The sequence below is a fragment of the Myotis davidii genome, unplaced genomic scaffold (genome assembly GCF_000327345.1).
Source record: "Myotis davidii unplaced genomic scaffold, ASM32734v1 scaffold96, whole genome shotgun sequence".
Lineage (NCBI taxonomy): Eukaryota > Metazoa > Chordata > Mammalia > Chiroptera > Vespertilionidae > Myotis > Myotis davidii.
Genome location: NW_006289416.1, coordinates 6,158,168 through 6,181,988, shown reverse-complemented (window position 1 = coordinate 6,181,988; position 23,821 = coordinate 6,158,168). Strand labels below are relative to the sequence as shown.

The 23,821-nt window shown below is 37.4% G+C and overlaps 1 long non-coding RNA gene across 2 annotated transcripts in view; it reads left to right on the top strand.

Moving 5' to 3' along the window:
• Window positions 1-15,273, top strand: part of LOC102760828 — a 34,549-nt gene extending 19,276 nt beyond the window's left edge. Inside the window, exon 3 of one of the 2 annotated variants that reach the window (XR_001513553.1) lies at window positions 15,199-15,273. This is a non-coding gene — a long non-coding RNA (uncharacterized LOC102760828). Of the gene's footprint in view, window positions 1-3,092; window positions 3,450-15,198 lie in introns of those variants that run through there. The other variant, XR_435581.2, reaches the window with a different exon arrangement.
• Window positions 15,274-23,821: the final 8,548 nt, after the last annotated feature.

Sequence of the window (23,821 nt, the reverse complement as noted above, 5' to 3'; positions counted from 1 at the left end):
CCCTCTTAAAGAGAGAAAGAGAAAGAATTCAGCAGGAAAGTTTGAAGTGGAAGGACTTTTGTGGGTGAAGACCAATGGAAATCTCTCAGGAGTCACTGAAGGTATCCCCAGCGGTCAGTGCTGATTATATTGCTGTGATATAAACCCTCAAACCTTCAACAAAATCTACTGCCTATGGAAACAGAAACCAGAGCCAGAGGTGACTGAAAGAACATCAGTTCCCCATCCTTTTATCTCATGGCCCCTCACTTAGAAATCTGTAGAAATCTCATAGAAGCCTCCAAAGTCACAAAGAATGTGAAATATGGTTTATGCAACATCTAAATCTCAAGCCCTGGAGTATTTTAGGTGACGTTTGGATATACATAGAAAGAGAAATGAAATGGACTTGCAGATAGATGCAGAAATGAAAGACCATTACAGTATTTGTCAGTAAGATAATAAATTTTTACCTTTGTTACTTTTGCTTCTTAGTGTGTATGAAAAAGAAAAAAGTCTTCCCTGCAGCAGCAACTCAAGTAAGCAGACTTAGCTAATTAGAATTGGGTTTTAATTCCAAATCCCCAAGAAGGAGAATCAGATTGATGGCATTAGATTATATAGCCATCCCTGATTACATATCAGGCTGATGGGGCCCATCCTTGTTGCCAGTGAAGTGAGAACAGGAGCTGGAAAGTTACCTTACGCATTATTTACCATTAAAAGACCAATGTAAATTTATTTAGAATTTAATAGAAAACCGCAATATGGTATATTTTTCAATTTTATGGCTGAAACTAACTGTAATAGTAGAATAAACCTTTGCAAATTTATCACTTAGAAAATTTTATGGTTGATCAAGACTTAAAAGAAAAAGAACTTGAAATGAGTATTTTATAATCTATATTTAATGTTGAAATAATTGCTATACTTAAACTTCTAAAATGGAGTTATAGAACTACAAAGCAAAATAAACTTATGGTTAAATATTGCAACTTGCGTTGTCTCAAATTACCTAAGTACTATATAGGTGCTAATGAATTCTTCAACTTGAGGAGGCATGCAATGAAAATTGCATCATTCTGGTTCTGAGTGCTGTTGTAAGCCATGATTGTTTCTTTCCATCCATAGTTTTTTCCTTTAAATTACTACTTTGTGCCAAATTAAGAGATATGAATTTGCAAAGAGCATCATTTTATGTGCCAGCAATAATAACTAGACTCCCTAAAGAAAAATTACAAAAGTTCAGGTTTCCTATTTCTTCCTTTCACTTTATACCTGTGTCACTACAATGTATTTTTTTCTGTGACATATGTTAGAAAGAGATTTCCCATGTCTGAGGATGTCATGACCAATGTATTTAATGTCAAAGAAGTTGTAATTAGCTGGAAACATGGCTGGAAGTCACATTTTCTAAGTAGCAACATGCCCTTACTTCTGGCGTGGAAGGCAGTGGCAAACTTTTTTTGTAATCCTCACCTGAGGATATGTGGGTTTTTTTAAAAATTGATTTTAGAGAGAGAGGTAGGAAGAGAGAGAGAGACACACACACACAGAAACATGAAGATGAGAGAGAAACATTAATTGGTTTCCTCCCACACAGGGATTGAATCCTGGGTTTGTGTCCTGATTGGGAAATTGAGCCCACAACCTTCCAGTTCACAGGAGGATGCTCCAACCAATGGAGCTACACCGGCCAGGACAGGGCAGTGGCAAGCTTTTATAGGTCTCTTCCTACCCCTTCAAATCTTTCCTCCTTGGCATTATAACATAGTTATTAGGAGTTAGGGTTTCAAAATTATGAAGTCTTAAGTTGAAATCACAGTTCAACCATGTACTAGGAGTGAATTCTTTGGGAAGTTATTGTGCTTCTGGGCTTAGTTTCTTCATCCATAAAGAGAGGGTAATAAGATTATTATAAGGATTAAATGGAATAATATTTGAAACATGCTTAGCAAGAACCTGGCACATAGTAAGTACCTAAAAAGTAGTAGCAATGTGTATTAAAAATAATGCTAATCATTATTTTCAATGCTAGACCTAGGAAAACAAAGACGAATAGGTATGATCCCTGTCTTGAAGGAACTCATAGACCAACAGAGTATGGGAATCAAGAAGTATCACTGTAAATGTATCTCTCCCTAGGGAAGGCACTTGGTACATTATAGAGGTTCTTGGTATTTCCATTGAGTAATACATTATGATTATTTAAAAATACATATAAAGTTAGTCTTAACTTTGTATTTTAAGAATTTTATCATCAGAGCAAATTATTATATTACTAAGGGCCCAGTACACAAATTTGTGCAACTTGAAAGGAACTGTGGGCTGCAAGGCTGAGGTGGGCACAGGAGCAGGTCTCGGCCCATCCTCCGCGCCCGCACCTGGCACCTCCTGCTGCAGCCCCCTGTCCCCTGTCTGCTGGATGCCCTGCTCCTGCTGCTGCCGCTCCCACACAGTGATGGCGTCGACCCTGCTCACACCTGCTGACGGCATGGAGCGATTGGGACTGGTGCCAGTAGCGGGTGCCAGTGGCAGCTGCTGCCCCAATCGCCCCCAGGAGCAGGGGGAGGTGGAGAAGCCCTCAGGGACAATTGGGGCCGGCAGCTGCTGCTTGTACCCACTGATGGCGCTGAGTGATGGGGACTGGTGCTGGGCACCGGCAGCGGGTATGAGCACCAGGTGGGACTGCGGCATGTGGAAGCAAAGAATTTTCAGTAACCACTACAGGCTCTCCCCGATGATAGCGACTGGTGCCCCGCCTTGATTTGGTGCCCCTGCTCACCTGCTCTACCATCACGCCACAGCCGATGTCCACCATGTTCTGCACGTGCTCCCTGGTGATCAGCGCATGGCATAGCAATTGGTTGTTCAGTTCAGTTGTTTGGTTGTTCCAACATTCAGTCTATTTGCATATTAGGGTTTTATATAGATAAGTAACTCATTAGAACTGTAGGTGTTGGCATTCTCTCTCATGCTCTTAGTTCTTTCCCAGCCACACAGATTGCCAGCCTCTTTCCTAAGTATCAGGTAGAGGACAGGCAGGTAGGCATCAAGCCTAAATGATGGAGCATATTCATCCTAGGAAATTATTTCTGCTCCTTGCTTTGCAGATTGAGAGGAGAGACCAGAATGTAAGATGCAAACTCAAGAAATCTACCCAGAATTGTGGCAAAGAAAAAACAGACTCAAGTCATTCAGTTGGTACCAAAGCCAGATTTCCTCCAAGCATCTGTACCTTAGGGGAAGAAAGAACAGAGAAATTTAGGAACTCAAGAGATCTGGGTAGGAGCTCAAATCAGCAGCCTGATCTTCACAAGGGCAATCTAAAGGGGGCAGGGCAGGGTAGGAGAGGGGAAGAGAACAGTGCTACCAATGCCTTAGCCCAGTGTCTCTAAACTATTTTGACTGTTGACATTTGTTTATTTATAAAATATATACATGTATCTCTATTTCTAGGAACATCTCAATGCACAATAAAGATAATTGTTAATGATAATTTCAATTATTTAAAAAGCAACATTCTTGCTTTCTTCTTGCTTGGTGTTGTGCTTAGTTTGTTCATGTTAATGTTACTTTGTCTTTAGAGCCATTGTGTGAGGGTTAGGTTGATAATCCATAAATGTGCTTAATTGGGCACATATAGACAGAAATACATTGCTATATACTGAAATCCAATGAAAAATTAGGGTATCCTTTTTATTACTTTCCATTTGTAAAACTTCTTTCCTCAGGTTACCTTGAAAACCATATGGAACTTATGTTCTTCTCTAACATTCAGAGGCTGAACTGTCACAATATAGTCACAATATAATTTTTTTATTTTTTTCCTTGGAAGAGATTGGGAGAAGTTTTTATTGATTTTTTTAGAGAGAGAGAGAGAAATCTTGATGTGAGAGAGAAACATCAATCTGCGTCCCGTATGTGTCCCTACCAGGGATCAAACCCACAACCTAGGTATGTGCCCTGACCGGGAATTGAACCTGCAACCTTTTGGTGTACAGGATGATGCTCCCATCAGCTGAGCCACCCATTGATGTTTCTATCTTTCTCTTCCTCTCCCTGCCTCTCTGAAATCAATAAAAATATATGAAAAAAAAAAGAAGAGAAACAAATTGATGTGTAGGGCTGCAGAGAAGAGGAGAAAGAGTGGAGGTTAATTGTATGCATATATGCATTGCCCATGGACAAAGACAATGGAGTGGTGAGCGCCTAGGGCAGGGCTGGGGGAGGCTTGAAAGGGGTCAATGGGGAAAAAAAGGGACATATATAATACTTTCAACAATAAAGAATTATTTTAAAAAAACAGCAACATTGATGCTTTTGCAAAACAAAGAAACAAAAATAAGAAAACCACAAGTAGAGGTTAAAAAGATGTGGGCAATTACCAGAGGGAGGGTGTTTTGGAAGAAAGAGATGAGTAAAAGTTCTTTTCTAGAAACATTACTATGTGAACTTGGTATGGTCTGTTGTCTATATCTCCATATCTTCTATTCTGGCTATACATTTTTGACTAAATAAAAATATTGCACTCTAAAATTTCTCAATGACAGAGTGTATTACAATAGTATACATTCAAATGCCTTTTCTTGCTACTTGCCTATCCAAACCCTGCCTAGTTCATGATCCACCTATGTCAGTGATGGCGAACCTTTTGAGCTTGGCGTGTCAGCATTTTGAAAAACCCTAATTAACTCTGGTGCCGTGTCACATATAGAAATTTTTTGATATTTGCAACCATAGTAAAACAAAGATTTATATTTTTGATATTTATTTTATATATTTAAATGCCATTTAACAAAGAAAAATCAACCAAAAAAAATGAGTTCGCGTGTCACCTCTGACACACGTGTCATAGGTTTGCCATCACTGACCTATATCGTACTATATTTTCTAAAAATGGCAGCAAGTGTCTCCCATCCCACATAATCTTCTTCCAAGGTGACTTTGACACCTCCTCTTCACTGATGAGGCTAATACAGATGGCAAATAAATGCATGAAAAGATGTTCAACATCACTAGCCATTAGGAAAATGCTAATTAAGACCACATGAACTATTTCTAACACACCTATGGTCACAGCTCAAATTTTAAAAATAGTGCCAATACCAATTGGCAATTTCTTAAAAAAATCAAACATATAAATTCAGCAGTCATAGTCCTGGTATTTATGCCAGAGAAATGAAAACTTAGGTTCACCCAAAAATCTTTACATAATTGTTCATAGCAGCTTTATTTGTAATCGTTCCTAACTGTAAATAGCCAAAATGTCCTATAATAGGTGACTAGTTAAGTAAACAGTGGTATATCCATATCAAGGAACACTTCTTAGCAATGAAAAGGAATGGACTGCGTATTGATACATACAATTACTTGGGTGGATTTCAAGGATATTATGCTGAGCGAAAAACATTAATCTTAAGAGGCTACATGCTATATAATTTTATTTATAAAATATTCTGAAAATGACCAAATTGTAGTGATCGAGAACAAACTAGGGTTCTCAGAGTTTAGGGATAATGGGGGGAGGATGTGACTATAAAGGGTTAGCAAAAGAGAGATCTTTGTGCTGATGGTTGTGTCTTAATCGTGGTGGTAGCTTCATGAATATACACATGTGATCAAATGGGGCAGAAAATGACAATTCAATATCCTGGTGTTGAGTAAATATGGTTACTAAGATGTAACTATTGAGAGAAAGGTATGTGAGACCTCTGTACTATCTTTGCAGTTTTCTGTGAATCTATAATTATTTCAAAATAAAAGTTAAAAGAATGAAAGGGACTAAATTTAGATAAGACCTTCATCAGCCTTTGTTTCCACGGCTTCTCTGACACTGCAGAAGGAAGCAGAGGGGCATCTCAGGCACAGCAGAAATATTTTATAATTTCTCTTGTGAATTTTTCATTTGATTTAATTTCCAAATATTTGTGAATATTAAAAATATCATATTTTAATTAATTTTTAATTTCCATTGTGTAAGATTTTAAACATTTGAAACATTTTCCAGTTTTATTGAGAAATAGTTAATGTGCATTACAGTATAAGTTTAAGGCAGGGGTCCTTAAACTACGGCCCACGGGCCACATGCAAATACAAATATTGTATTTGTTCCCGTTTTGTTTTTTTACTTCAAAATAAGATATGTGCAGTGTGCATAGGAATTTGTTCATAGTTTTTTTTTAAACTATAGTCTGGCCCTCCAACGGTCTGAGGGACAGTGAACTGGCCCCCTGTTTAAAAAGTTTGAGGACCCCTGGTTTAAGGCATCCAGCATGATGGCTTAATGTACACATATTGTAAAATAAATACCAACCTAGGTTTTGCTAACATACAGTTTCTCACATAGAAACAATAAAAAGAAAATAAAGAAGGTAAGAAAAAGACAAACATTTTTTCTTGTGATGAGAAGTCTTAGGATTTACTCTCAACAATTTTCCTATGTATCCTGCATCAGTGTTAGCTATAGCCATCACATTGTACATTACATATGTACTTACTGATCTTATTACTAGAAGGTTGTCCCTTTTAACTACCTTCCTCCAATTCTCTCTCTCCCCACCCTTTGCCTCTGGTAACCACAAGTCTGATTTCTTTTTATATGAGTTTTTTTGTTAGATTCCACATATAGGTCTTTCTCTGACTCATTTCACTTAGCAAAATGCCTTCAAGGTTCATTCATGCTGCTGCAAATGGTAGAATTTCCTTGTTTAAATTTTTTTCCAATTACAATTGACATTCAATATTGTATTAGTTTTATACCAGTTTAACTTTAATAACATTAACAATGAGCCACATCAGCTGGGCTGAAATAATATCTTCTAAGAGCTGAGGTAAATTAATTGTTACTTAAAAGTCAATAACTACCCAAAATACCACTCAAGAGAAAAGCTCACAGATCTTTCCAGAAAGAGCACTAAGCTTTGTACTTCATTCAGAAACAAACTGAAGTGCAGATAGAGGAAAGAAGGGTGCAGAAGCTAGGTTATCAAACTTTTGTGGTCACACAGCCAAAGAAGATGGGTTTAAGAGGAAGGCCCCTCTTGTTCAGAAACAATATGAGAATAAAAAAGAAATTCTAACAATTTATATTCATTCTTTGAGCTAACTTGTGAGAGAGTTCTTGTGTCTATGAGTTCTAGAATGGTATAAGAAAAACTCATTCAGATATTATCCTTTAAGGAGAACATGGCGCGCTAAAGGTAAATTGTGAAAGTTTATAGTACTTGAAACTCCATTTGTGCAGAATGAATTTTTAGTCAATGAGCATGATTACATAAACTTTGAGGAATATTAAATAATTGATGGTGGTATAGCCATGTTAAGAAACCAAAGGTGGAGAGAGAAGCCAAATTGAATCAACAAAACGACTTTTAGCAAATACCAAAACATACATTATCTCTGTATTTGGGGATAAATTTGAGGCAATAAAACACATATGATGTTGTATTTTTAAAAAGCATCACCTGATTTGTGTTTTTTTTAAACCAGGCTTACAAGCTACAATGTAATCTTTTAAAATTATAGGCAATTACAAGAAAGTACATTAAACCTCAGTTAATCACAGTTGTTTCAAAAATATGTCCCTTCTCTTAACAAAGCAGTAACCCAGCCAAGACTTGGATAAACTGGCATTTCCCTAGATCACATGTTTCATTCCTAAACACAATGGCCCATGTGTTTCTTTCAGGTGTCCATACTTTCTCTGAAAAATAGATCTCCCCTTCCAAAGCTTGAGCATTATCTGCTCTTTGTTTGAAAATAAATGCGCTGTTCATGTGTGGACTAGTAGTGCAGGTGTTTTTCCTCTCTTTCCCCAGCCAGGCTGATTCTTAAGCCTTTCCTGAAATCAGTTCAGTTTAGTTAAATCTCTGACATCCACTTCTCATTGCCATTTCCCTTTATGGCTATAATATAAGCCCCGATCCAACCAGATCATCTTTCATCCCATTATGTTTATATCAGGATTTGCCGACACTACTTTCTCAGTTCTCGAAGGCTAACTTCAGGGCAAGGCCAAAGTTCTGATGAAGCTTTAGCAACCCAGGCTGCTTTAATTTTCCCTGAACTTCTAAGTGCTCTCTTATGGTACGTGGACTTGCTCCTGTCACTGGAAAGCATTATCTGAAAGCTTTGCACGAAATTAAACTCCCTGAGGTGTACCCAAACTGAATAAAGTCACAGAAGCGTGTATTGAAACAACTCTTTTCCGGGGCATGTGAAACACTGACATTCTTAACACAGTGAGGATTGGTATTGAATGTCAGGTAACTGATTCTGTCTTCTGAAGTATAGTGTTTCAATCCCTCATTTTATTTTCAAACAGTCACTTTCATGTTATTCCCTAGAGAATGAGGACGGTATGAATCTCAGGTCACTGGGAAGCTATAGCTGAGATGGGAAAAAGGGGGATGGAATTGCTTCAAGACTTCATCTCTTCAATGCAAAATGTACTTGAGATTACTTATCAAAGGTTCTGTTTTCTAGCTATGTAATTTGAAGTTTCAAGCAATTTATTATTTCCATTCATTTCTCTAGATTTTTTTTGCATAGTTCCCATTTCCTGTCATTGACTATTACAGAAGTGTACTTCAGCAAAATATAGTGCATATTTTAGGATTGCATTATTCCTATTGCTTTCATGGCTAAGAGTTTTTTAAAATGTCATCTTCTGTTTTAAAAGTAGAAAGTTTATATGAAAATAGTGAATAATCAGTAAAGAATGAAGCTTCTTTACTTTTTCTAATTGTGGTGTTTTGCTTAGCATAGTGTGCTAAATGCTTTTTGGATTAAAAAGAAAAATGTAATATACTTGCTGCATGTATTATTGCTTCTTTGTCCAATTTACCAAGGGTAACTAACCTGAATTTTGAAACAGGTTATTCTGTTCTGGGTGTTTGTAGAGTTCCCGCACAGTGTTGCAGCTTCATTTAAAGAACAATCACACATTTCTTCAGTTGTTTTAAAAAGCTGACTTTAATCCAGCACCACATGGTTCATTCTATCCTGCAACTATCATCTCATAGTGAGAAACCTGGCTCATCTGCCATTTGTTCACTTAATTGTTCAACCTTAGTGTACATATAAAGCAATTACTATCAACATTTTAAATGCAACTCTCACTGTACATTCACACTGGTATGCAAAGATATATGGACAAGAATTGTTTTTTGAAGCCCTAAGACACATCCCTTTTCCTTTCCATTCGTTTTCTTGTAAACCATATTATCTTTGATTTAAAAAACCTTTTTATTGTAGAATATTTTTTATTTAAAAAAAATTTATATTAGAGAGAGAGAGAGAGAGAGAGAGAGAGAGAGAGAGAGAGAGAGAGAGAGATTTGTTATTCTACTTACCAGGGATCAAATCCACAACCTTGGCATATAAGGATGATGCTCAAACCAACTGAGCTACCAGGTAGCTACCAGCTACTAGAAACAGTAGCTACCAGCTACTAGAAATTTTCAATTATACACAGTAGTAGAAGAGAAGTATTCTGATCCCTTGTGACCATATTGTAACTTAACAATTTTTAGTATTTTGTCTATCTTGTTTCATTTATTTCCCTTATTCTTTTAAACACATTTTAATGCAAATACCAGATAGCATATAGTTTTACCTATAAATAATTCAGTAAGCCTCTCCAACAGATGGCCTACACTAAAAATTACAATGCCATGATCTTACCTTAGAAAATTCATAACAATTCCTATATACGATAACCAATCTATGGTCAAAATTTCCCAATTCTGTGAAAATACCTTTTTATAGTTACTTTGTTTGAATCAGAATCTGTGGCAGACAAAATAATACCCCTATGCCCTCCCTCCCAACCCCCCATCAAAAGCCCATATTCTAATCCCTGGGACCTATGAGTAGATTACATGGCAACAGGGACTTTGCAGGTATGATTTACTTAAGGATCTTGAGGTAGGAACATTATCCCATTGCCATCAATAAGACTAGTTCTATAATACGACTTCTCCTACTCTCAGGTTTGGCCTATAGAGAATAGTCAACACTGATCTTCTTAATGATTCTGGTGCTCTTCTCACTAGTTCATTCTTTATCACTTTGGGGAAAACAAGTCCTTCTTTAGGTTCTCACATGAAACATATTTAATAGGTCTGAGTGTCTGGTGTTATACAGTATATCCACTCTGCCCTGACGATTTCTCTGAGTCTTTTGATCACTTCTTGTAACATTTTCTAAGGCAGTTTTGGCATTTCCACTTCATATAGTGTAGGCTATTGAATTTTCTACCTTTCAACATGGTTCTGGCCAAAGTGCTAAATCCTGTATCCCGGGAGAGTGCTCCCATTCTGAAAAACTGTCGGTTGTCCAAGGTGGATGTTCTATTTCTATTGATCCATTATGCTTAGGATCCAATCCTATGCATTCGTTTCTAGCTCCTGCCACTACATAATGGCTAGATCCTCCAGTTCCTTCAGCACATAGTCCCCTTCCTCCTTCACCTGCTCTAGCACTTCTTCTGGGTTCTACTGAGGCTTAACCCTAGTTATTGGTGATGTGAGTCAGAAGGAGAAGAGGGGTTCAATCTTGGGGGGGAGGCAGGCAGGGTGGAGACGGGATGCTTTATCTCCAAGCAAAGGTGGTGAGTGGAAGGCTAGCATCTAATTGGGAGGGGTAGACCATTCTGTAGGCCCCAAGGTTTCAGAGGGATGGATGATCAGAGGTTTTATGATTTTTGAGTAAATCAACTCAGATAACCCCAGACCCAAACAGGGCTCTGACTATGACATCCTTTCCCACCAGGACCCTGACTTAGACTTTGCAGAAATGACAATTCACCTTTCTCTGGAACTCTGCTACTCCTACTTGAACCCTGAGAATGGTCCTCAGGTTTTTCTGTCCCCTGGCTACAGGAGATAGCCTCTTCATTTGCTACCAAGGAGGATCACCGAGTTTTGAGTTTTGCATTTCTCTCTAAAGTAATAATTATCCCTAGCCTTTGATTGTTTTATTTTTCCAGCCCATCAATGGCACTCAGCAACAGTGATTTAATTCTTTTGTGCTTATAATTAATGCTTCCATAAAAGCCTGAGGTATCACAACTGTCAATACATTTCCGTCCATCGGTGTCCTATCTCTGTTTACCACTTGTAAAACTTTAAACAATTGCACTGCTACAGCATGTCGAGCACTATCAAATGCTTCACCTACTAGCATGATCTGGTCCTCACTGTCAGCCAGCTGGCTAACGAGCCAGCTCTAAAATCCCATTTTAGGGTCTGCTTTTTTGGACCACTCTGGCACCAATCAATTAGGTTCCCTGGGAAACAGATTCTGGGCAGAGATTTATTTACGAGTAGGGAGTTATTGGTGAGTAGTTTTTGGGATCAAACCTTTGAAGGATGAAGCATTGGGCATTGGAAAGAGTTGAACTGCTGTGGAGATGCACCAAAGGTCTCAGCTAATACCATGGAGAGAGCTCTGGGGCTAGATGGGGTTTCAGAGTTGTTCTTTGAACTGTAAGCCTCTGAATAGAACAGTCACGGGATGTGGATTGGGAGGTAGCTCTCCTCAGCAAAAGGCAATTTGTAGAGAGGATCTCAGCTGAGAGCCATCGGCTGCCAAACTCATAGGAATAGGATCTCCCATAGCCTATGTCATAAAGAAGGCATCTGGGTAACCCACTACATAATTCACTGTAGTATTTCTGCGAGTATATTTTGGAATAAATTCCTAAAAGTGGTACTGCTGGAAAATCTATATATCATTTTGCTAGATATTGCCAGATTCTTCTTCATAGATGTTGTATTATTTTGTATTTCTACCAGCAATGTCTAAGAATGCCTATTTCCCCAAAGCTACAGACAGAAATGAAAAATCTTTTTCACTGGGAAGTTTTTCTTTGAGAACAAAATAAGAAACAGGAGATGCCCTTTGTAGCTCAGCACAGGTAAATAGCATTTAAACAATAACAAAAAGTCAGAGACTGTCTTCCCTGTCTAACCTACAATTGTTGCTGGAAATAGAAATGTCTTAAGTTTGAGGAGAAACTTTCTACAGGATTGACACTATGAAATTAGAACTAATTTCTGGTCAGAAATCTATTTCCGGAAGGAGTAAATGTCTAACACCTGACATATGAGTGACTCAGATTGTTACTATTCCCATTTTTGGCACCCATTGTTCAAATATTGGGAGAGGCTATATGTACCAGTTAAAAGTCTTTTTCCAACATAGTGAAGAAACAGTCTATGGTTTGTACTGCAGGCTCTGTCACTCTCTTTAGTCCGACCAGTACTAGTGGGACATGGGATAGTGTACAATTGGGCCCATTCAAATATTTCCCCCCACTTTATTCATAATACACAGACCTTGCCATGGCAAGTCAAGCAAGCTCACTACCCAAAGCAGCTGTAGGCTAAAGGAATGTCTGGGCTTGCAGAGACAGATATTTTGGAGGCTTACGGTGTGTGGGTAGAGTTGTGAGGCCTCTTGTATTGGTGCTCAGTTACATCATCTAGATTAGAATTAAATGCTGAGATTTGCCATTCAGTGCTTTCTTATACAAACTTTTCTCTGTGTCTCCCTAGACTGGACTCCACTACAGGACATTTATAACATTCAAACTTAGTATCCATTCTCTCATTGGGGAAAGCACCGAACACATGTTTTGAAAAAAAATAAGAAGTGAGTGAATGATATACCATTCCTTTCTCATAAGTCACTAAAGTGGACCCCCTTTGCGAGCACAGAGATTGAGAGGAAATGGGATTAGGGCCTTCCCTAATAGAGGATTTCCTGTTATTTACTAGGCTTCAAAAAGTCTTGCTGTAGGTAGCTACCATAGCAGAAATTTCTATCTACTTGATAGAATTTAAAAACTGAGCAAAACCACTAATGAAAAATTTCCAAAATGGAAGAGTTTAAGGATAAAATACACTTAGCAATTTTCACTCAATTTCTTTCCTCTTTTAAAGGGCCTGAAAAGTTACAAATATTGAATTCTATAGGGTAAAGATATCTATCCTAGAACAGTGTTGTTGGTGTGCATTTCAACAATTCTGATACAACTCAATGATTTGAACATTCAGTTCTTCTAAAGAAGTATGTCTATAACCGTCTAAGTTATTTATCATAACAAACAACCATGGCTTTTTCTTCCTTTTTGCCTTTTTCTTTCTTTTAATACATTTTTGTTGATTTCAGAGAGGAAGGGAGAGATAGAAACATCAATGACGAGAGAATTGTTGATCGGTTGCCTCCTGCACATGCTCCACTGGGGACTGAGTCCGCAATCCGGGCATGTGTCCTGACCAGGAATTGAACCATGACCTCCTGGTTCATAGGTTGACGCTCAACCACTGAACCACGCCGGCTGGGCACCATACCTTTTTCTATAGTGATTTACTTCCATGTGAGATATTGTATTGTGTGAAACATACATGTAGTTTTCAGGATGAAAAATACTAAATTTCATAGAGAAGGTATTTACACCATTGTGTACTCCTTCAGTTTAGTGGGAGACTCCTGCCTCTGGACAAGATAAAAAACAGAGACTGTATTTACTCTCTTACGGAAACAAAACAAGAACAAAATATGTGAAAGGATAGTTTTCAGACAGTGGTCATCAGGTAGTGAAGCATAGTAATCCCTGAGAGAAAGGAAACAAATAAGGAAAACCCCGAGAAGAGAGGAGGGCCCTGTGAAGATGGAGGCAGAGATTGAGGTGATGCACTTACAAGCCAAGAAATGCCAAAGATTGTGTTATGCCCAGATTTCAAGATCCCCCAAAGGACATCACCAGGGAGCTCCGAGTCTGATGCAAAAGCATAGAGTCTTTATTCAAGCCCAGGACTTGGTCCCTCTGCCTCCCCTACCAACGCAGCGATAGGGTGCGAGAGATCCCGGAGTTCCAAGAGAACAAAGAATTTATAGGGCTTGGGGTCGGGGGGTGGGGGCACACTCTGACCACTGATTTGGCCGATTCTGGTTGGATGAGTGAGGGCCGGGGGCTAGTGACGCAAGGGCAGGGTGCAGCTAGGGTCTGGTTACACAAAGACAGGGGGGTGGCTAGCATACTTTTGGCCTTGGGCTAGTTTCCCCCGCTTTCCCACTGGCTGTGATAGGGCAGGCTGAGTAACTGATACATTCTGCGGCTTTTTCTTGGAAGAGGGGTTAGGGACACAGCTATCAGTCCTGTCTGTCCTTTCAATTGCAGGGAACTTCCAGAAGCTGGGAGAGAGGCACAGGGCCGTTTCTTCCCCAGAGTGTCCAGAGAGAACCAATCATGCTAATAATACCTTGATTTTGGATTTTTGGCCTCCTGAACTGTGAGAGAATAAATTTTTGTTGTTTTAAGCATCAACTTTTGGTAGTTTGTTCAGGCAGCCCTAGGAAACGAATACAGGTATTTAAGAAGTAATCAATAGTGCGTTAGTGTACTGTGGGAAACTTCAAACAGCCTTATATGTACTTGGAATTGCCAAAGGAGGGGAGAAAGACGGAGAAATAAAAACATTATTTGAAGAAATAACAACTGACAGATATCCAAGAAGCTCAACAAAGTCTAAGCATAAGACTTAGGAAGAACCCTAGCCGTTTTGGCTCAATGGATAGAGCGTTGGCCTGCAGACCAAAGCGTCTTGAGTTTGATTCCAGTCAAGGGCACGTACCTTGGTTGCAGGCTCCTCCCTGGGCTGGGCTCATGCAGGAGGCAACCAATCTATGTGTTTCTCTCACATTGATGTTTCTCACTGTCTGTCCCTCTCTCTTCTACTCTTTCTAAAAGTCAATATAAAAATATCCTCGGGTGCAGATTAACAACCACAGCAAAAAGACTTTTGAAGAATGAACACCAAAATAAAACAGTAATAAAAAGACAATGGTAAAAACAGTGATAAGGGGAAAAGATTAAACCAGTAACAAAGGAAAAATATTAAAAGTATTCAGTAAAAAAAAGATACATTATGTCCAGAAAAATAAAGGTATTCTTTTACTGACATATAATTGCTAATGACATTTTATATCCTTGTGACAATGATGCAAGACTTCTTGTTGGAATGCTAGCGGACTTCTTGTTGGAAACATTGCATGCCAGAACATAGTGGAGCAGCATTTGCAGTGCTGAAAATAAAAATCTGTCAACTTATAATGCTAGGCCAAATAAACATATTTTTCAGAAATAAAGGCAAAATACATTTCAGACACACAAAAGCTGAAATAACTTATCACTCACCTACATTACAGGAAATGTTAAAGAGGAAAATGATAACATGGAAATCTGGATCTATGCAAAGGAATGGAAGAACACTAGAAAATGTAAATATGTGAGTAAATACATGACATTTTTTCTTATTTTAAAAATCTCTTTAAAAGATAACCTACTGTTTAAAGCAACCATTATAACAACATATTGTGAGATTTATAACATATGCAGGAATAAGATGTATGAAAACAATAGCACAAAGACCAAAAAGGGAGAAACTGCAGTATACCGTTGTAACAGTCTTCTGCAGTATGTAGTCCCCCTTAAATCATTGAGTATATATTCCAAGACCCTTAGTGGGTGCCTGAAACCATGGATAGTTCCAAGCACTATACATATTTTATGTTTTTTTCCTATACATACCTACCTATGATAAAGTTTAATACATAAATTAGGCACAGTAAGAGATTAACAACAATAACTAATAATAAAACAATATACTTAATAAGTGTTATGTGAATCTGGTCTCTCTTTCTCTCTCTGATAACCAATCTGATAACTGAGACAGCTATAAAGTGACTAACGGATGGGTAGCATATAAGGCGTGGATAAGCTGGACGAAGGGAGGATTGATGTACTGAGCAGGACAGAGCAAGAGAGCACAGATTTCATCACACAATTCAGAATGTCTTGCAATTTAAAACTTATGAATTGTTTATTTCTGGAATTCCCATTTAATATATTCAGACTTGGGTTGACCATGGGTAACTGAAACTGGGATGTGAAACTGCAGATAAGGCGGGACTATGTAAATGAAGCCATATATTACTTAATTGGAGGCCACGATAAATAAATCCTCAAAAAACCATGTACACATTCAAACTGGAACAAAGAATTATAACTAATATGACATAATGGAGATAAAATGAATTATAAATATCAACCCCCAAATTAGAAAAGGCAGAAAAAGAAGATAAAGGGTACAAAGAGCAGGTTGGCTAACTAGAAATAAAACAAGATGGTAAAGTTAAACCCAACTACATTAATAGTCATATGAAATGGTCTATAAGAAGCCTACTTTATTTATTTATTTTTTACATTTTAAAACATTCATTCATATGAAAGAAGTTGATCCTGTCAAATTGATAGTAATAGCTCTCAATGTGAGCCTTACATTTGGACATCGAGATCAGCAGCAGACGCAGATTTGACAATGTCTCTCACAGTAGAGATGCTGAAGGAGGATCTAGAAGCACAGATGTCATTCCATTTTACAGTCTCATACTATTTCTCCACATTTTGAAGATTCACAGTTCTCTCTGTGGCCACAATGATCCCTTGCTGTTAGAATTAGCAAGATTCCAAGTGGCATACCCCAAACATGATCAAATTACTTGTTGAAGGTTTTGGGTGGCTGATAAGACTCCTGTCTCCTAGCTTAAAACCAATAGATACAAAAGTCAGTCTGCCAAAAAATTGAAAATATCTATCAGCAAGAAATGCTGTAAAAATAGCTTCTGTGCTTAAAGCTATACCCAAATTTGATTTCCTGCCAGTTTCCCCCATGTATATTCCTGATTTGTAAGATAAGCAAAAGCACTTGATTCCTTTTGTCTCCTTTGCTCTACATCACTGAGATGCTGAGTCCCAGTGGCAGCTTTTCCCAAGACCCATGTTAACTGTCATCCAACCCAGAAGACAGGGAGAGGGAGACATACTCTGTCTTTCCCTTCCGCTTCTCCCCATCTTTCCCTGCCCCTGCCCCCCCCCCCCCCCATCTTCAGCTGGTGGCTCCTATTAGCTGAGACCTGCCTGACCTAGTGGAAGAAGACTACTTTATTTATTTATATATTTTTTTAAATTTTGTTTTATTAATTAAGTATTACAAAGAGTATTACATATGTCTCCTTCCCCCCAACTCCCTTGACCTTCCCCTGGCCTCCCCTACATATAAGCAAAACCAATGGTCTTATGTCCATTGGTTATGCTTATATGCATGCATACTTTAGATATAAAGACACGAATAACTTGAAAATGGAAAAAGATATAACATCTAACACTAATCAAAAGTAAGATATAGTGGCTATAATAATATCAAACAACGTAGATCTCAGAGCAAAGACTATTATCAGGAATAAAGAAGCTCATTTTATAATGATAAAGGGTCAATTATCAAGGGGATACAGCAATCCTAAATGTTTATGTGCCTAATAACAAACTTCAGAATGCATGAAGCAAAAACTGATAGAACTGAAAGGTAAAATAGACAAGTCCACAGTTTTAGCCAGAGATTTCAACACTCTCTCCATATTGAGAAAACAAGTAGAAACAAATAAGGACATAGAAAACTTAAAAAATGAGGCAGAGGGAATATTTTTCCATTTATTTTAAAAGGGCAGCGTTATTCAGATGATAAAACCACACAAAAACATTACAAGGAAACTACAGACCAGTATTCTTCATAGGCATAAATGAAAAAATTCTTAAAATTCTAGCAAATTAAAAGTATAATAAGTAATGACCAATTATCCCAGGAGTGCAAAGTTGGTTTAAAATGTGAAGATTAGTGGATTTTATTTTCCTTTCTAATTCATATATAGCACACACCAAATTTCCAAGTTATTTTTTCTGCAATTGCTGTGACTTTCTAAATATATGAGTAAATCTAAAAACTGTATTTGTCAGAGTGGAATATAAGTCATTTTTAAAGACAGTCTGACTTTAGTCAAGCAAATATTTTGGCTTTGCATGTTTTTATTTGTTTTCTTTTAAACAATGCATAGCAGGATCCAACTGTACTTTTACATATTACAATCTTAAAATTTCTACTGTAATAGTTTTCTGTTGTTTTGTAAAAATTACCTCCAAATTATTGGCTTAAAATAGCACACGTATATTATCTCACAGTTCTGTGGTCAGGAATCTGGGCATGGCTTACGTGAGTTATCTGCTTAGGGTCTTACCAAGCTGTAATCAAGGTGTTGGCCAGGCTGCATTCTTTTTCCTTTCTTTTTACTTCTTTTTTTTTAATGGGATTGTTTTCTTAGTTTGCCATTCTGAGAGTTCATCATTTGTGTATAAATAGGCAACTGAGCCCTGGCTAGTGTTTCTCAATGGTTAGAGCATTGGCCTGCACACTTGAAGATCTAGGCTAGGGTTTGATTCCTGGTCAAGGGCACATACCTCAGTTCCAGTTTGGATCCCTGGCCCCTGTCAGTCACGTGCAGAAGCCAACCATTCAGTGTGTCTCTCCCACGTCGATGTTTCTCTCCCTGTCTCTCTCTGTCCCTTCCACTCTCTCTAAAAATCAATGGAAAAATATCCTTGGGTGAGGATTAACCAAAAAAAACACACCAAAAAACCAACAAAAAAATGTGAGCAATAGGAAGAGGACCATGTTGAGTCAATTCACAGTCTGACTGCACATAGGTTTAAAGAAGTTCAGGCAGCAACAGACTCTTAAAAAAAATTGAAGTGGTAATAAAATAAAAATAATTATAAATAAAGTAAATAGAGAGATGTAGTAATTTGGACTGAACAGCTACTTGGTTGGGTTCAGTTTTGATTAGAGATCATTAAAAAACCTGAAGGTTTGATTAACAATGTAAGTTAACTTATTGAGAATTCAGATTCTTATTCTCTATTTCATATATAAATCTCATTATTTGAATTTGGCTATTCGTTCTCAAAGAGGCAGATACCATTTTCTACTTTTCTGGTATTCACAATATCTTTTAGTATATTAATAATTTGACACTCTGTTTGAGGCAGCTCTGCCACTGTATCTATTATCGTTCAAAAGTTTATAATGGTCTCTATTATCCATGAATGAGTGAGATAATGTGGTATTTTTCTTTCATTGACTGGCTGATTTCACTTAGCATAATGCTCTCCAGTTCCATCCACGCCGTTGCAAATGGTAAGAGGAAGGCCAGGGAGGGTTGGGGGGCGGGAGGTAGGGGGGTAAGAGATCAACCAAAGGACTTGTATGCATGCATATAAGCATAATAAAAGGACACAGACACTAGGGGCGTGAGTGAGGGCATGTGCTGGGGCATGGGGGTGGCCGGGGAGAGGTCAATGGAGGAAAAAGGTGACTCATGTAATACTTTAAACAATAAAGAATTTAAATTAAAAAAAGAGCATGTAAGAATTCAGTAAATTTTATTTGAATGTTTACAAACACACAATGAATTATTTTATTGCACAGTTAAAAACAAAAGTGCTTGATAAAACCCCACCAAAGTGCTTTGGCTTTATCTATTGGTCAAAAAATCATTAATTGATTGGATTCAGCTCAATTGGAATTTAGAAAAATAATGTGATTTGCTTGATTTATGATACATTAAAAAACTTTTATTGGAAAAATTCAAACAGAATAGTATAAGGGTTTATGTTTTTAAAGATTTTAGAAAATTTACTTATTTTATGAGTTAGCAAAAGTTCAAAATTACTCCTATAAAATGTCACTCATTTATTTACATTATTTCTCTCTCCTTTTTATTGAATGTATTGGGGTGACAAAATTATACAGTTTTCAGGTTATGTACATTCTATTTTTTTTGAAAGAGAGAAAATTGTTGTGTTATTAGAAATTGCACTTGAGTCATGGCTCATCCCATCTATGTTCAAACCTATAGTGAACAGTCATATTAATTTACCCCCAAAAAAGATTTTATTATGAAGAACTTCAAACATGCAAAAGTGAAGATAAATAGTATAACGAATCCTCATGTATACCCATCATTGAACTTCAGGTATTATCAATACGTGGGCAATCTTGTTTAGCCATACCCTCACAAACTTCTCCGTCATGTCAAAACCAATCTTAGACATTATATCATTTCATTTACAAATACTATAGTATGCATCTCTAAAATATCCTTATCATTGTTACACTGAAAAGTTAATAGAAATTCCTTAATGTCATCAAATATTCAATTGGTGTTCAATTTCTTCAACTCATTTTTAAAAAACAATTGCCTTGAGTCAAATTTCAAACGAGGTCCACATGTTTGTACTTAGCTGGTATATCACTTAAATTATTTGTATTTGTTATGTTTTAGTTTAGATCCTTTAGTAGAATTCTTATCTTGAAGGTAGTTAGAGATCTTGGAAAATTACCCAACCCATTCCTTCACTTTCACATCAAGCAAGATCACACCTAAAGTATCTTGGACAGAGAAGTGCTGTCTGATTTTGATGAAATCAGCTCTCTTGAAGTGTCTTCCACATTGAGATATCTGAGACAGTGGAGTTACTTTGCTGAAGGGAGCTATCTAAAAGAATTGAATGTGCACAATAGATTGAACTGCTGGAATGACCTCTTACTTCCTTCAACTAGGATTCACTTTTGCTACTAACCTGACAAGAGGTTTTCTTTGTTAGATACAAGAGGGTATTATGAAAGTACAAAGAATTTGTCCAGTGCTGATATGCCTCTTTGGTGGATCTCTGAAATTCTTACCTTACACAGAAATTCAATTAAACAGTGTTTATGTGCTACTTTATACTATCAAAGAGTAATTGATGTTTTCCTTCGAATCCTGGCCAAATTCCAATTCTGATAAGTACATTCTACTTCCCAAAATTTCCCCTGCAATTTCAAATGGAGTTTAGATCCTTAATTACTTGTCCTAACATGTTACTTGGTGTTGAAGTTCACCTATGAAGCAGCTGTTGCTTTTGGCCTCAGAGACTTGTGCTTTTGGGATTCGAAGGAGGGATCTGGTAAACTTGGTAAATAAGTATGTATGAATTTGAGTATGAATGATTTTGAGGGTTGCAGAACTTAAACTTATTCCCTAGAATGAAAAAAACGGAAACAGAAATGAGAGAGAGAGAGAGAGAGAGAGAGAGGTACAGCCATTCCAGAATGATGGGACCTTTTATTTGCTCAGTAAACTTTTATTTAGAAGTTTGTAGACATTGTTCTAGGTCTTGTGGGGCATACAAAGATGAAGTGAATAATAGTTATTGTCCTAAATAACTATACAGTTCAGTGGAGTGGATGTTCTCATCATATTAGGCAATGCTATTTACCCTTTTTAGCTGTGGCCAGTATGGCTCAGTTGGTTGGAGTGTCATCCTGTACACCAAAAGGTTGGGGGTTCAATTCCCGGTCAGGGCTTATACCCAGGTTGTGGCTTTGATCCCTGGTCAGGGTGTGTACTGGAGGCAACCAACCTGTTTCTCTTTCTCCCTCTCCCTTCCTTTCTCTCTAAAATCAATAAAAATATATCCTCGGGTGAGGATTAAAAAAAAAAAGTATTTCTTTAATGAATAAAATTTTGAGCAAATTCTATACCTCTTTAAGGTTTTCTCATCTATAAGATGGAGATAAATATGTACCTGAAAGTGTTTTGTGAAATTTTTATGATGTAAAGTACTGCAGCTATTGCTTGGCATTTAATAAGTGTCTAGTGAACATTAGTTATTATGAATTTTTAAATGTGCCATTTGGATCAGCTGTTGGGAAATGTTAATGTCGCTGAAGACTGTATTGGGTTGTTCATATAGATGTCTCAACTCTCCAGGTTACAGGACCATGGAGGAACAGCTCACTCATTCCTAAACATCAAGATTATTGGAGAATTCCACACTCAAGCGTCTAACAGGCCCTAAATCTTTCATATACTAGTTGTCTGGAAAAGATGATAAAAGGAGGAGAAGGAATTAGTATCCTCCTGTTCTTACCCCATTATCTAACTTAAAATCCTGAGTGGTGTTAGGGACTAAGATTTGGAAATTCAGATCTTTAAAGCTGTTACCACAAGGGAAAATAAAAACTTTACTGTTTAACATTGGCACATATTCCAAAGTCCCTCCCTGTTTAACTAGCTTTAAGCTTTCATATAAGACACTTAAGGGAAAAAGTATTGCCACAAGGCTAATGATGACAACAGCTGCCAGTGCACTTTCCTTCAAGAACAAGTGAAGACTTGAAACAAATCTGAGCTCCAGTTTGTTTTAGAAGTCTCACTGTGACATGCCTGTGCCGGCAGAGCTCAGAAAGCATTCCTTAACACTAGGACTCTAAGATGTGTTGGATGCCAGAAGCCCAGTGGTAATGAGAGAGCAGTTGGGAAGCTTCATTCAGAGGGTGTTCTTTCATTGTGGGCGTACTGGCTCTGAAAGTTTGGTGCAGGGAGCCACAAGAAAGAGTGGGCCAGTTCCTTTCCTTCATCAAAGGTTGTAGTCCAGCTAATTCATTATTTATACCTCTATTATTCAGACACTTACTGAATGCCCACTGTATTCAAAGGCACCACGTTGATGATTAAAACAAGTAAAATAGTGTAATGAGGACCATAAGTAAATGATAAACTTCATTTTCTTGTCCTTGTGTATTTTGGAAAAACCCATTGGAATATTTTAAATAGAATAAAAATACATAATATAACTACAGAGTAATGAACTTGAATCTTTTATATTGAATTGAGAATTTACAATGTGCAGCACACAATTCTAGGTACTGAGCAAATCCTAAAGATAAGATGGTTGGATTATTTAATAACGAGGTTGGTGTGAGAGCAGCTTCAACAGCTTCACAAGGAGAAATCTGTGTATTTTTTGGGGGAAACACTCTGGTTGTGAACAGATGGTCCCTTTACTGGGTCTTAGCTTTCTACCTGTCTTAAGTTGGTAAGTTGTGATCTCAACTTTCATAGTTATTTGTGGGTTTTCCATATACATTTTTGCTGTGATCACTTTCCTACTTTAATTTGGGTGATTGGTGGAAGCCCATCTTCCCCCTTTCCGCATTTTAATATTTCAGTTCTGTAAGTGTCTATTGGAATAAACTGTGCATATTTGGGGTCTCTATTTCAAACTATATTTGCCCTTCACATGTAGAGTGAGAGGGGGTCATGGGAAAAATTTATACACATTCTTTTAAAAATCTGTGCTATCTATTAAAGTTGTGTTGGATAAAGAATCCTTAACATCATAAACATGTACTGTATTTCTACCTTCTAAAAGTCTACGAACAAACGGAGTTTTACTAAACTATTACCATCAGGTTAATAGGCTAAGACAGAATCATAAATGTTTTTTATTTTGTGAAAAACTGGTTATATTCGTTTGTAACCACTCTTCCAACCATAATCCTCATGGCAGTAGGTAAATTTTATTTAACTTTTCCTCTTCACTTCTAGCCAACTGCATTGTGCCTTGAGATATAAAATCTATTCCTAGCAGCTCTTTCTGCATGGTCTGTTTTTACATGTCTACTTTAATGTCCAGGTTCATAATCCATATTTCTTCCTGTCTTCGGCAGTTCCATTTGCCAGGTATTATATCCTACTTAGCCTTAGAACATATATCAACAGAGATGTGATTTCTGCTCTCTATTTGGGTGCACAAGACATATATCTTTTGGGAGAAGTAGTGCCTGCCTATATGTACTTTTTTCCATGAAATTTTTTTTTCTTTTTTAAAACTTTATTTATTTTTTTCCTTTCTTTTTTAATTAAATCTTTATTGTTCAGATTATTACATTTGTTCCTCTTTCATCCCCCCAAAACTCCCCTCCACCCAGTTCCCACCTCACCCTCCACCCTCACTCCCCACCCACTGTCCTCATCCATAGGTGCATGATTTTTGTCCAGTCTCTTCCCCCATCCCCCACACCCCCCCCCCCAAAAAAAATCCTTCCCTTCCCCC